We start from the raw sequence: 13,529 nt of genomic DNA, 5'->3' as shown, positions 1-13,529 counted from the left end.
TTGTACTGGAGCAATTGCTAGGGCAGTCTAAATATAATAAATCTCCGTTAATCCAGCACACTTTGGTAGTACTGAACTGGCAGATTTGCCAGGCTGTTGGTTGGTATTCCTTTTAATAGCCCAATACACTTTTGTTTTTAAAGAGTGAACAGGTTTCAAGGTAGCTGGAGCTGTGGTCTATTTTAAGAGTTGTGAAGGAGCCCCAGACGGTTTCAAGGTGAACTAGATGCCAAACCATCAGGATTTCCATCCAAAAACATCACCAGTCCAGAGATGCTGCCTGACCCACTGAGTTTCTCCAGCTCTTTGTATCTATATATTTACAGAAGTGAAAAGGCTGGGTTAGGCTTCATCTCAAAATCTGCTCAACAATGAAAACCAGTGCAGGATGGTTGAGTGTTTAACCATTCAACTCAGTTTAAAGTTGACATCGACACTCCTTCCCCCTTTGCTCTTCCAATTCTAAACGACTCTCTTCTCAATTTGTGCACTGCTCAGGAGGTTTTCCTCTTTACTTTATGTCTAATTCAAGCCAATAGTGGTCCTGTTGTTAAACAATTTAACTCCCCCTCCCATTCTCACACTAACTTGCTATCCTGGGCCTTCTCCATTGTCAGAGTGAGGCCCAACGCAACTTGGAGCAACAGCACCTCATATTTTGCTTTCCCATATTTTCGATTTCTCTAACTTCAAGTAACCCTTGCTTTCCCTCCCTCCCTCCCCATGGTCTGACTAGTTCTACTGTCCTCCTGATTAAATATTACTGACTGTATGCCACGTTGTCACCTTCCCATCAGCTATCAATGAACCATTCTACATTGCCTTATCACCATCCGCTTTGATCTGTTGTTTTCACACCTTACCCTTCTATATCTCTAGACTCCCTCCCCCTGCCAGTCTGAAGAAGGGTCTCGCCCCGAAACGTCACCCATTCCTTCTCTCCAGAGATGGTGCCTGTCCCGCTGAGTTACTCCAGCATTTTGTGTCTGTATCTGTGGTACTATTCCTTTTCCTTCTCAAAACGTCATGCACCATCTTTCATCAGTCTCTCCAAGTGGTGCGTCACTCCCATCGTTTCATTGTGGTTAATACATCCCCCTTCCGCAGTTTCATTCCATCCTGCTGGCCTGTTCCAGTGATATCTCTCCATTCTCCAGGAGCTGCTGCATCTCTCCATTTGCCACTGTAATGCCAGCACTGTTCTTTCTGCTTTCTCCCGTTAAGGGCCTGTCCCACTTACGTGTCCTTGGCACGCAAATTACCTTGTGGTCGCGTTGAGGCGCACGGGCATCGTATGGCCGCGCGGGGCCGGTCCCACTGAGAAGCGCGGAGAGGTGTGTAGTTGTGCGCGACATCGCGCGAATCTCCGAAATTTTTGTGGTGAACAAATTTTTTTGTAGTGAAGGAAATCTTCGCGCGCCCAAGACCCAAAGTGGGCGCGACGCAACGTCTCACCTCCAACAGCAGCAGAAGCAGGCAAACGATCGCCAAACTCGGTCTGGGGCTCACGGCCGTTGTGGTCCGGATCCGCCCCCACTTCTACTCCCAGAGCGGGGCCACGAAAATTGAAGTAGACACAAAATGCAGGAGTAACTCAGCGGGACCGGCAGCCTCTCTGGAGAGAAGCAATGGGTGACGTTTCGGGTCAAGACCCTTCTTTTCAGACTGAAGAATAGTCTTGACCCGAAACATCACCCATTGCTTCTCTCCAGAGATGCTGCCGGTCCCGCTGTGTTACTCCAGCTTTGTGTCCATCTTCAAATGACGTCATGCGCTCCAGACGGCTGTGCGTACGCATGTAATCGCGCCCGACCTTCGCGGGACCGTCGCAGCTCAACACAACCACCAGGTTGTGTAATTTGCTTGCCAAGGACACGTAAGTGGGACAGGCCCTTTAACTTTTCAGTACAGCATTTATGTCTTCTTTCACCTGCTGACGCACCATACACGCTGCTCAGCAGCATATTTCTTCTAATGGCCACCCTGGGGGCAAGTAATTGAATTCAATTGGGATGTGTATACAAATTCCCCGATAATTCATTCATGTGTGGCGACTTTAAAAAGCTTGAACAGCAGGAGACAGTAAGATTCAGCAACTATGCTAAAGAAGTGTGATCTGGGGGTAGGTTTAGTGGTGTGATATTGGCAGAGTGGATGATAAATTATCCTTTTATTTTATCCTCTGGTCTAAAGTCTGTTCAGAACATTTCTCAAGTGCATCAGGATAGTACAAGAGGAAGTGGCAGAAGGAAAGAATGCAAGAACGGTCAACACATGAGCTCGACAAAAATGGGAAAGCCTCCAGCCGGCCAAACATGCTGCAACTACAAGATTACAAGCAACGACATTTAATATAATTACTGTCAGACTGCATTTATGCTGGAGGCACTTCATTATCACTCCTGCTGAGTAGTTCTAGCAGTGTCCCAAGCTTCTGAGTTAATAATGTGTAAGAAGGAACTGCAGATGCTGGCTTCAATCGAAGATGGACACGAAAAGTCTTCACACTGAAGAAGGGTCACGTCCCGAAACATCACCCATTCCTTCTCTCCAGAGATGCAGTCTGTCCCGCAGATTACTCCAGCCTTTTGTGTGGACTGAGTAAAGAACCCAGGTTATGTTAAGATCTGAAATTTGCTTCGGAAACTAAAGGGCCTGTCCCACGAGCATGTGACCTGCACCATACCGGAAGCGGGGGCCGCGCGGAGGTCGACTGATCCCCGTACAGGGCCGGTCCCACCAGCATGCACCTGCATGCGGCGAGCGCGACCAAACCGGAAGCGGGGGCCGCGCGGAGGTCGAGAGATCCCCGTACTGGGCCGGTCCCACAAGCATGCGCCTGCATGCGCCGAGCGCGACCAAACCGGAAACGGGGGCTGCGCGGAGGTCGAGTGAGTGACGTGAAGTTCGAGCGAAGTCCGCGAGAAGTTCACGCATGGCGTACGGCGTCAAGACCGCATTGAGACGCTGCGTATGCCTGTCGAGGCGGTGCGTACGGCATCGAGGTGGCTGCGGGCCGGCAGGCCGTTGCCGCGCGGAATTTTTGAACACGATCAGTTTTTTGGAGCCCCGAGCGATGTCGGGACCAACTCCGCACAACTCCATATGGCTCTGGCGATCGAAGTGGGACCGGCCCCGCGAGGCCGTACAGCTCAAGCGACCATGTTAGGTCGCGCTTGCCGCATGGAGTCGCATGCTCGTGGGACCGGCCCTTAAGACTAACTAATTCATTCACAATTGCAGTTAAAAATTATTTCTGCTGCAGAACTTAGTTTTCTTAGCACCTTCAAATAAAATGGTACTATCAAAGTATTGACCTGTTTAACTGCGAAAGGAGGGGTCCCCCCAACGCAATATTCCAATATCTCTGGCCAGTGGGGGGGGGCTTTCTGGAGCGCTAGCATGGTGTTGTGGGCCGAAGGCACTGGTTTCCAGAGCGTTAGTATGGACATTGTGGGCCGAATGGATTCTTGGGCTGGCAGCTCAGTGACTGAGACCACACACACACGCACACACACACACACACACACACACACACACACACCATATATATGGCAGTAAACTTTCTTGAATGCTCACACGGTTGAGCGCGCCCTCTCCACTTTGGGGCTTCCGCAGTCAGCGGCACTTCCGCAATCAGCGTGATCTCTGCACTTACCGTCAATTAAGCAATCAGCGCAACCTCTGCACTCACCGGAAATAACGCAATCAGCGCGGCCTATCCACTAAGCAGAAGTCACGAAATGAGCGGGTCTTTTGAACCAAACACAGTCGGGACTAATAAAGCATTTATTCCTTCCAAACACAATCGGACCTAATAAAGCATTGCAGTTTCAAGCACAGGCAGGGCAGCAGGCCAAACAACTCATGGCATTGTCATTAAGGGCTAACAAATCATTTATTGCAAGTACATTGCAGACTCATAGTTCAGTTGATTCACAGCTTAGAATGCGAGTGGCCTCTCCCTCGCGATCTTGAAGGGTGACTGAGTCACGTCCAGGCATCCGGGGTTTTATAGTCCTGCCCCCCTGGAAGGGGCGTTACCTCCATCACTCTGATTGACAGGCGAGAGGATCTCAAGGTTTTTTAAACACTCATACTTTTTTATTTTTCATCGATGGGAAAAATCCTCGGGGCCTGCTCAGCGGAGGAGGACTGTGATTAAGATGGCCGAAAAATCATAGCGATATATGGTAGCGTTTCTTTCTAAAATCAATATAGAGCGCAGACAGGAAGTGGTCAAGATGAGACTTTTAATTATATAGATAATAAAATTTAGCGGGCATTCTACCTACTGGTCGTTTTTCCCTGGTCCTGAAAACTCCAATGAGCCAATCAAAATGCCCGGTCAGCGAAGGAGATTGCCTACGGCTGCCCTCGACTGCCTGAAACTAAATAGCGACCCCACTCCACTGCGAGTTAAAAAGATTTTACTCGCTGAATATTTTTCAACACGCTGAGAAATTTTCCGCGACCTAGCTGAGGCCGCGAGTTTGCGGGAACTTCCCTCGAGCATGAAGGATAGTTCCAGTGACCTCCTAGGACCTCGTGTCGACCATGCTGTGAGTTTGAGTCGAGGGCAAACTCTTGTAAACTCGTAGATTAGGTCACCGCAGTGGGACAGCCCCTTAACTATCACGGGGCTGTAATGAAAAGCTACATTCTGCTTCACCCTTGTTCTCTGGTGCTATCCACATCCCTTGCTACTAAATTACTTCTTTCTTAACTTGATGTGAGCTTCCAACTTCTTTTCTAATAGTGTGATCATATCTCTCAGAATTTTAACAACATGTGTCTACTCATTTGAAAGGAATACAGTTGAGACAATATCTCACCAAGGGAATTGGAAAAACAGATGCTGTCTCATGAGCAAAATAAAAACCCAACCATCATTCATTGGTATGTACGTACAACGTTGATGACTCACAGGAACTCAACTGATGAACAGGAGCTGTGCAATCTGTGTAATTTGTTAAAATTATCAAGCCAGATTTGTGCTGCAATGGGCTCATCTTCCTTGGGCACAACATGCCCATGTATGTCTGAAGAAGGGTTTCGGCCCGAAACGTTGCCTATTTCCTTCGCTCCATAAATGCTGCTGCACCCGCTGAGTTTCTCCAGCTTTTTTGTGTACCTTATGCCCATATATAGGTCTAGATACAAGAAGGACAAGACCTGAATAACATCACCTAGAACATATCGAAACAGTACAGCACAGGAATAGGTCTTTCAGCCCATGATGCCAACCTAAACTAATTCCAGATAGATACAAAATGCTGAAGTAACTCAGCAGTACTGGCTGGATTCCATCTCTGGATAGAAGGAATGGGTGACGTTTCGGATCGAGATCCTTCTTCAGACCCTTCTTCAGTCTTGACCCGAAACATCACCCATTCCTTCTATCCCGAGATTCCGCCTGTCCCGCTGAGTTACTCCAGCATTTTGTGTCTATCTTGGATGTAAACCAGCATCTGCAGTTCCTTGCTAAACTATCCCATTTGTTTGCACAATTACAATTCCAAAGTTTTATGTTCTGCATCTTCAAATTTAAGGACACCATCAAAGTACTAACTGGTCCACTATTCCATGCCTGTTCACATGTCTGTATAAATACTTCTTAAACATCACTATTGTATTCAATCACTTCCCAAAATAGAAGTCTTGTTTTGTTCCAAGCATCTACCACCCTCTGAATTTAAAATAAATGCCTCAGAACTCTTGTAGAACACAGAACAGTGTAGCACAGGGACACAGCTTTCAGTGACAATGTGTGTGATTATTGCCAATTCAGCATTAAAGTTACATATTTAACCTCAAGTAAAACAAAAATCCTATAGATGTTGGAATTTACTTTCAAAATCAAGCCCATTGAAACAAAATATAGTAATCTTACAGAAATTAAAGGACCGCCATTGATTTATTGGGCACAACAATTGCAAAGTTATTTGTGAAAGCTACTAATAGCCATTAATGACCATGTTTAGTTTATAGAGATACAGGGTGGAAACGGACCCTTTGGCCTACTGAGACTGTGCCGACCAGTAATCACTCATTCACACGAGTTCTATCTTACACACTAGGGACATTTTACAGAAGCCAATTAACCTACAAACCTGCACATTTTTGAATGTGGGAGTAAACCGGAGCACCTAGAGAAAACCCACATAGAAACATAGAAAATAGGTGCAGGAGTAGGCCATTCGGCCCTTCAAGACAGAAGTAACCCAGCGGTACAGGCAGCATCTCTGGATAGAAGGGATGGGTGACGTTTTCGGATCGAGATCCTTCTTCAGACCCTTCTTCAGTCTCGACCCGAAACATCACCTATTCCTTCTATCCCGAGATGCTGCCTATTCCACTGAGTTACTCCAGAATTCCACTGATTTACTCCAGCACCGCCATTCATAGAAACATAGAAACATAGAAATTAGGTGCAGGAGTAGGCCATTCGGCCCTTCGAGCCTCCACCGCCATTCAATATGATCATGGCTGATCAGTACCCGATTCCTGCTTTTTCCCCATATCCCTTGATTCCGTTAGCCCTAAAAGCTATATCTAATGGGCTTGTCCCACTTACGCGACTTTTACGCCGACTGTCGGCACCCGTCATAGGTTGCTGCCGGTCGCCGAAAAGTTTCAACATGTTGAAAATCCAGCGGCGACCAGAAAGATGCTACGACTCTTTGGGAGACTGAGGAGACGACTCACGACCGTACAGGCAACACCCTGGCAACATGTCACGGGGTGAACCCTGTATGGTCATGAGTCGTCGCACAAAGAGTCGTACCTTGTTATGGTCACCGCTGGATTTTCAACGTGTTGAAACTTTTCAGCGACCTGCAACGACCTATGACGGGTGCCGGCAGTCGCCGTAAAAGTTGAGTAAGTGGGACAGGCCCATTACTCTCTCTTGAAAACATCCAGTGAATTGGCCTCCACTGCCTTCTGTGGCAGAGACATGGTCACCTGTACAGACAGCACCTATAGTCAGGATCGAACCCTGCCGCTGTGAGGCAGCAATTCTTCTGCACAACTGCGCCACCATTTTCTTTTTATTTATGTATTTGTGTATTTATTTATTATTGTTATATTATCACTACTTACGGTGGCAGACATTTAAATGTGGACTTTAATAACTTTAATCAGTATCTTTAAAGCTTTTGAATTATGATCTATAGATTTAAACCACATTATTTCAGCTCAAGATTTATTAAGGCATTTTTAACGGTTGGCAAGGGAAAAAGAAGAATCTTTGATTGTTGTCTGTTACAAAATTCCAAGTGGTCGTGTTTCACTGGAACATATAGAAGATCGCCTGTGCATTTTCACAAATTAATTAAAAGTGCATTTAAAAGAAATCCCATTCTGTGCAAAACAGCTCCGGCAATGTTAATCATTGAAAAAAGATAGGGTGGTATTCAATTTAATGAGTGTTTGTGAATGTGTTTTACTGGATTGTTTTTGGTTTGTATTGTTGCTAAATATAACCTTTAAATAATATTAAATGTATTTCATAATTTGTAAAAAAAAAAGGAATTTCAGCATGCAATAGTTTATTCACAGAAAATATATGAATTATTCAAACTAATTAACCTGATTCAAGTTATAATTAACTCACTTCATGTGGGAAAAAAACATACTATCAGTAATAATATGTGACTGCACATTTGACTGCAATGTAACAGCCATTGACAATTATACATACAAGTGTTATGAATTGTACAAAGAATATTGATTAGTTTCAACAATGACAGGCTTCCAGACATCATTATTGATTATGATTGTTCTGCAGAGAGGAACTGTGCATCACATTGCCCAAAGTGCATACCATTTTTGTTTGTGTTAAGCCTTGACAAGGCATGGGGATTCCTTGCATTTAATGAAGCAAGACATGTAATGAAGTTGCAACGCATTTCCAGTGCCATGAACAATTCTACTTCCCTTTAGTGTTCAACAATCACACACAATAGTTTATAAAGATGTTTGCATAGCAATGTTTCTTGATTAAAGATTTTAAACGCATTCTAATGGTATTTCACAGAAATATATATATTTTTTAAATAAAAGATCTTTCTGTGCAATTCATGACCCTTCTATGTAGATTGTCAATTGCGGTCAAATGTATTTTTATTACTGATCGTATGTTTTTCCCCACAAGGAGAGAATGCTAAATATAACTTGAATCAGATTAATTAGTTTGAATCATTCATATATTCAGTAAATGAACTATTGCCTGCTGAAATTCTTTTTACAAATTATGAAATACATTTAATATTTTTAAAAGACTATTTTTAGGAACAATACAAACCAAAAACATTCCAGTAAAACACATGAAACTGCGTACACATTCACAAACACTCATTAAATTTAAAACTAATTTAGAGACAAGAGACTGTAAATGCTGGAACTGTGAGCTAATGAAATAGCTGGAAGAACTCAGCAGGTCTGGCAGCATCAGTGGAGGAAAATGGACAAGTGACATTTTGGGTCAGGGTCCTTCTGAAGAAGGGTCTCGATCCGAAAACTCACCCATTCCTTCTCTCCGGAGATGCTGCCTGTCCCGCTGAGTTACTCCAGCTTTTTGTGCCCTTCTTATGAAATGGCATCCGTCCATTTCCATCCAAGGATGCCGCCTGACCTGCTGAGTTCCTCCAGCAATTTGTGTATTTGCTAAAGACAAAAGCTGCTAATATTCAAGTGTAAAATACTCGCCATAGATTAGCGAGCGGGAGATTTGATTAAACCAGTTTTTTAATTGACTGAATCATTTAATAATTTAAAGATATTTTCATTGCAGCTCCCTTTTCATTGGATTGGGATTGCAAATATAATGTTGTATTAGGGAGACAAAAATGCTGGAGAAACTCAGCGGGTGCAGCAGCATCTATGGAGCGAAGGAGATATCTCCTTCGCTCCATAGATGTTGCTGCACCCGCTGAGTTTCTCCAGCATTTTTGTGTACCTTCGATTTTCCAGCATCTGCAGTTCCTTCTTAAATAATGTTGTATTAGATCTGTTCAAGAAGTTTGTTCCATTGGTTTGGTTTATCCAATATGTTTGACATCAGACGATTATCAAAACTTATTTGACAGTATATTTGAAAATATGTTGTCAGTTTTATGCGATGCTCAGACGTCTGCCTGATTTATTGCTAGAAAGGGTGATTAATAGGAAGGATGTTTATTGGGATAGCTGACCTTCCTGTTTAAATGGCAGGCATATGTCCTTTCTTTCTCCCTTATTGTATGCAGTTGAATCCATATAACCAAAGTTAAGCTAATTATAAAATGCATGTTATTAACACTGAAGGGCAATTTTCTTCCTCAGTCATGCACCAGACTGTTCTATAGCTCCATTACATATTTTTCTCAAGGTTGGGGAATCAATAATGAGACAGCACAAGGTTAAGATGAGGGGAAATATTTAATAGGAACCCGAGGGACAACATTCTCACACAGTGGTATATGGAAACCAGAAAGAACTAGTTGTGGCAGATACAATAACATCATTTGTAACCCCTCTACCCGCAAGCTCTGAGCCGAACAACTGGCACCAGTCTACACAGAGAAACCTGCACTGTCCCTGCCGGCTTCAAAGTCTCCACTATTGTTCCTGTACACAAAAAGCCAAGGATTACTGGCCTTAATGATGACAGGCCTGTCGCACGGACATCTGTAGTCATGAAGACCCTTGAAAGACTTGTGCTGGCCCCAGCTGAAAATATCACAATCCCTCTGCTGGACCCTCTGTAGTTTGCAAACAGGGCCAATAGATCAGTGGATGACGCAGTCAACCTAGGCCTGCACTTCATCTTCGAGCACCTAGACCATCAGGGGAATCCTGTGCTATCCTCTGCAAGGATTTTGTTTGTTGATTTTAGCTCTGCATTCAACACCATTGTGCCAGAGCTACTACACTCCGAACTTTCCGAGTTGACTGTGCCTGAACCCCTCTGTCGGTGGATCACCAGCTTCCTGACAGACAGGAAGCAGCATGTGAGGCTGGGAAAGCACATCTCGGACCCGCAGACCTTCAGCATAGGAGCACCGCAAGGCTGCGTACTCTCCCCTCTCCTCTACTCTCTCTAGACCAACGACTGCACCCCCACAGACTTCTCTGTCAACCTTCTCAAGTTTGCGGACGACGCAACCCTGATTGGACTGATCCAGGGTGGGGAGGAATCCACCTACAGACAGGAAGTGTCACATCTGGTGTCCTGGTGCCACCGCAACAACCTGGAGCTTAATGCTCTTAAGACAGTGGAATTAACAGTAGACTCTAGGAGGGCTCCCCCTCCCCTCACCCCACTCACCATCATCAACACCACAGTCACATCTGTGGAGTCATTTAAGTTCCTGGGAACCATTATCTCCAGGGAACTTAAATGGGGGACTACCATCGACCCCACAGTCAAAAAGGCACAACAGAGGATGTACTTCCTGCGGCAGCTGAGGAAGCACAATCTGCCACTGGCAATGATGGTCCAATTCTACACGGCCATCGTAGAGTCTGTTCTCACCTTCTCCATCATGGTCTGGTTTGGCTCAGCCACCAAGCACGACACCTGGAGGCTGCAGCGAATCGTCCGATCAGCTGAGAAGGTTATTGGCTGCAACCTTCCCTCCATTGATGAACTGTACACTGCAAGGGCCAGGAAGAGAGTGGGTAAGATCATCTCTGACCCCTCTCACCCTGGCCATAAACTTTGAATCACTTCCCTCTGGAAGGCGACTCCGGACTGTCAAAGCTGCCACAGCCAGACATAAAAACAGCTTTTTTCCATTAGCTTGACTCAACAGCCAAAAATCTGTAGCTTCCTTGTGCTCTGGTATTGTATTTAATTCTTCACATGTTTAAATTATAACGTTTTATTTTTAATTGTCTACTGTATATCATGTTGTTACTTGCGAGCAAAGCACCAAGGCAAATTCCTTGTATGTGTACACACTTGGCTAATAAAATGTATTCAATTCAATTCAAGATATTTGGACAGGTAAATCGATAGGAAAGGTTAAAAGAAATATGGACAAAATGTAAATCAGACTAGCTTAGATATGCTATCTTGTTGGCATGGGTGTGTTGGGCTGAGGGGCACTCACCAGACTGTATAACTCAATTACTCTATATGCTAGACAACCCGATTGTCGAAGTAGATTCAGAAATACTCAGTTTTGTAGCTAGCAACTGAGGCTAATCCCATCAATCCATATGAATGGCTTAGTGAAGGGATCGATTGTACTGTTGCCAAATTTGCCAACACTACAAAAATAGGTGAGAAAACTAATAATGAAATGCACCCAAGGCGCGTGCAGAGAGACTTTGCCTGTCACAGAGTCACATAGTGATACAGTGTGGAAACAGGCTCTTCATCCCAACTTGCCCGCAACAGTTATTAGCAGATGGATATAAATATGGAGAAATGTGAAAACACAGTAGGTCCACAGTATTACTATATTTGGGGAGTTAGGGTTCGGTCAGGAACATGGAGCTGAGGCCAAGTTCAGATCAAGATTGATCATCATGGAGTAGACTCCTGGAGTTGCATGACCTCTTCCTGCTCCTGCCGTTATAGTGCAGGATTACTGAAATTGGTGGCTAGTTTCTGACAGACTAGGTGTTTAATGGATGGGCTAACTATTTGTTTCAAAGTAGTTTAACTCTTAAAAAAACATTTCACGATGATGGGGTGCTAGGAATTAGTCTTACTGGTTTGCTGGGTGTGTGACAAGCCTGCATAAAATGTTATAGTTGAGAATCTCTGCTTCAAACTATTGAGAGATGAACACCATTGTCATTTGTGTACCTGCTTTGGTGCACACAGCTCATTGGGAATCACTGAAGAATATTATTTTCTTGCAAAAAGCATACCACCAGAGGAATTCAGTAGAGAAAAATGGCAAGTTGACATTTTGGGTCGAGGCCCTTTGTCCAGATGACTGGCATACATTCCCTCCGCTGCTGCTGGCTGGCCTGCTGAGTTTCAACAACAGTTTGTGTGGGAAGGAACTGTAGATGCTGGTATACACCGAAGATAGACAGAAAATGCTGGAGTAACTCAGCAGGATAGGCAGCATTTCTGGATTGATGGAATAGGTGTCATTTTACTTCGGAGTCACGTGAGTGACTTCGTGAAGAACCCCGCTTCCACGCATGCGTGTCATATCGCTACACGCATTGCAACGAGTCACACAGGGGGAACGACGTTCCCCAAGCGGGAGAATTTGAAAGTCGGGAACAGCAGGTAAGAGACTCTGCGTTCCTTTTTTACTACTTACTTTTAGGTGGCTGCGGAAAGCCGGCGGGGAGACCCGTGGAGGGCGAGCAGCCAGCAGCAGCAACAGCACGAGTTTCCCTGGAGGGGAACAACCTGAGCCCGACTTTGCTCCCGCACCGGCAAAATTCACCTCTCGGCCGGGCGGGAAGCAAAGTAAAAAAGGTCCCTATGCCAGTCTCAAACGAGACTGGCTTGGGAGCAGTCGGTAGCAGCCAGCGCAGAGGCTGCGGGACAGACAGCTCGGACCAGCGAGGGGCTCGGAACACTCAGCGAGCGCAGCGGCACTGATGGAGTCGGAACGGGACGTTGGGGACGAAAACCTTCTTCAAAAGGTAAGGCCCAGGGTCCAGGGGATCCATAGGTACAGCCGGGGTTACCGGCTGCGGAACTGCCGCGAAGGACCAGGCCCGTGAACACCGGGGTCGGTCCAAGCGGCTCGAACCCGACACAGGGAACGACGGTCACCAGCGGGAGAAGGAAAGTCGGGAACAGCAGGTAAGAGACCCTGCGTTTCCTTCAACTTACCTTCTAGGTGCAGACATGGACCAGGTCCATGTAAGGCCGGCGGGAGAACCACGGAGGAGCGGCAGCGGCAGCAGCAGCGGCAGCGGCAGCAGCAGTGGGAGCCGGCAGCTGCAGGAGCACCGGCAGCTGCAGCAGCACTAACAGCGGCAGGAGCACAGACAGCGGCAGCAGCACAGGCAGCAGCAGTGGCAGCTGGCACTTCGTGAGGAGCTGGCAACGGCAGGAGCAGCATGGGCACATCGATTCCCGGAGAGGGAAAAACACCTGTGCCCAACTTCGCTCCAGCATGGTGAGAAAGTTCATTTCTCGACAGCAAAGGACTTTGCAGTTGACTGGCTGCAATCTACTACAAGGGACCAGTATGTGAGTACCAGGGTCAGTCCCATCGGGGTTTTAGTTACAATAATCGCTTCTGGGCTTTTTGGCTAAGATCAAGTGTAGTATCTGTTCTTATCAGTTTAATATCTGATACACCCCTTATCTACGGACCATATATATTAAATAAAAACTATAGTAGCTGTTATCATCAGTTTTAATGTCTTATATGTCCCTTAGCTAAGGACCATATAAGTAGGAGTGCCCAGAATTGAGGGCATTAGAGTGGGGTTGGCCGGCTGCAACGACCACTAGGGACCAGTACCGTCAGTACGGGGGTCGGTCCCAGGGGTCTAAGATAAAGGAGCAGCCAGGAGCGCTGAGAGCGTTGAAGCCAGGTTAAAGGAATAGATGG

General features: G+C 45.7%; 1 protein-coding gene and 1 pseudogene across 3 annotated transcripts in view; both read left to right on the top strand.

The window, feature by feature from the left end:
- Nucleotides 1-13,529, top strand: part of xrcc4 (X-ray repair complementing defective repair in Chinese hamster cells 4) — a 417,291-nt gene that overhangs the window by 202,348 nt on the left and 201,414 nt on the right. The gene's annotated exons all lie outside the window — the stretch shown is intronic.
- LOC129695952 (U2 spliceosomal RNA) lies at nt 13,205-13,312 on the top strand (annotated as a pseudogene).

This window comes from Leucoraja erinacea, chromosome 3, assembly GCF_028641065.1.
Source record: "Leucoraja erinacea ecotype New England chromosome 3, Leri_hhj_1, whole genome shotgun sequence".
Classification (NCBI taxonomy): domain Eukaryota; kingdom Metazoa; phylum Chordata; class Chondrichthyes; order Rajiformes; family Rajidae; genus Leucoraja; species Leucoraja erinaceus.
This window is presented reverse-complemented; position numbering and strand designations above follow the sequence as displayed.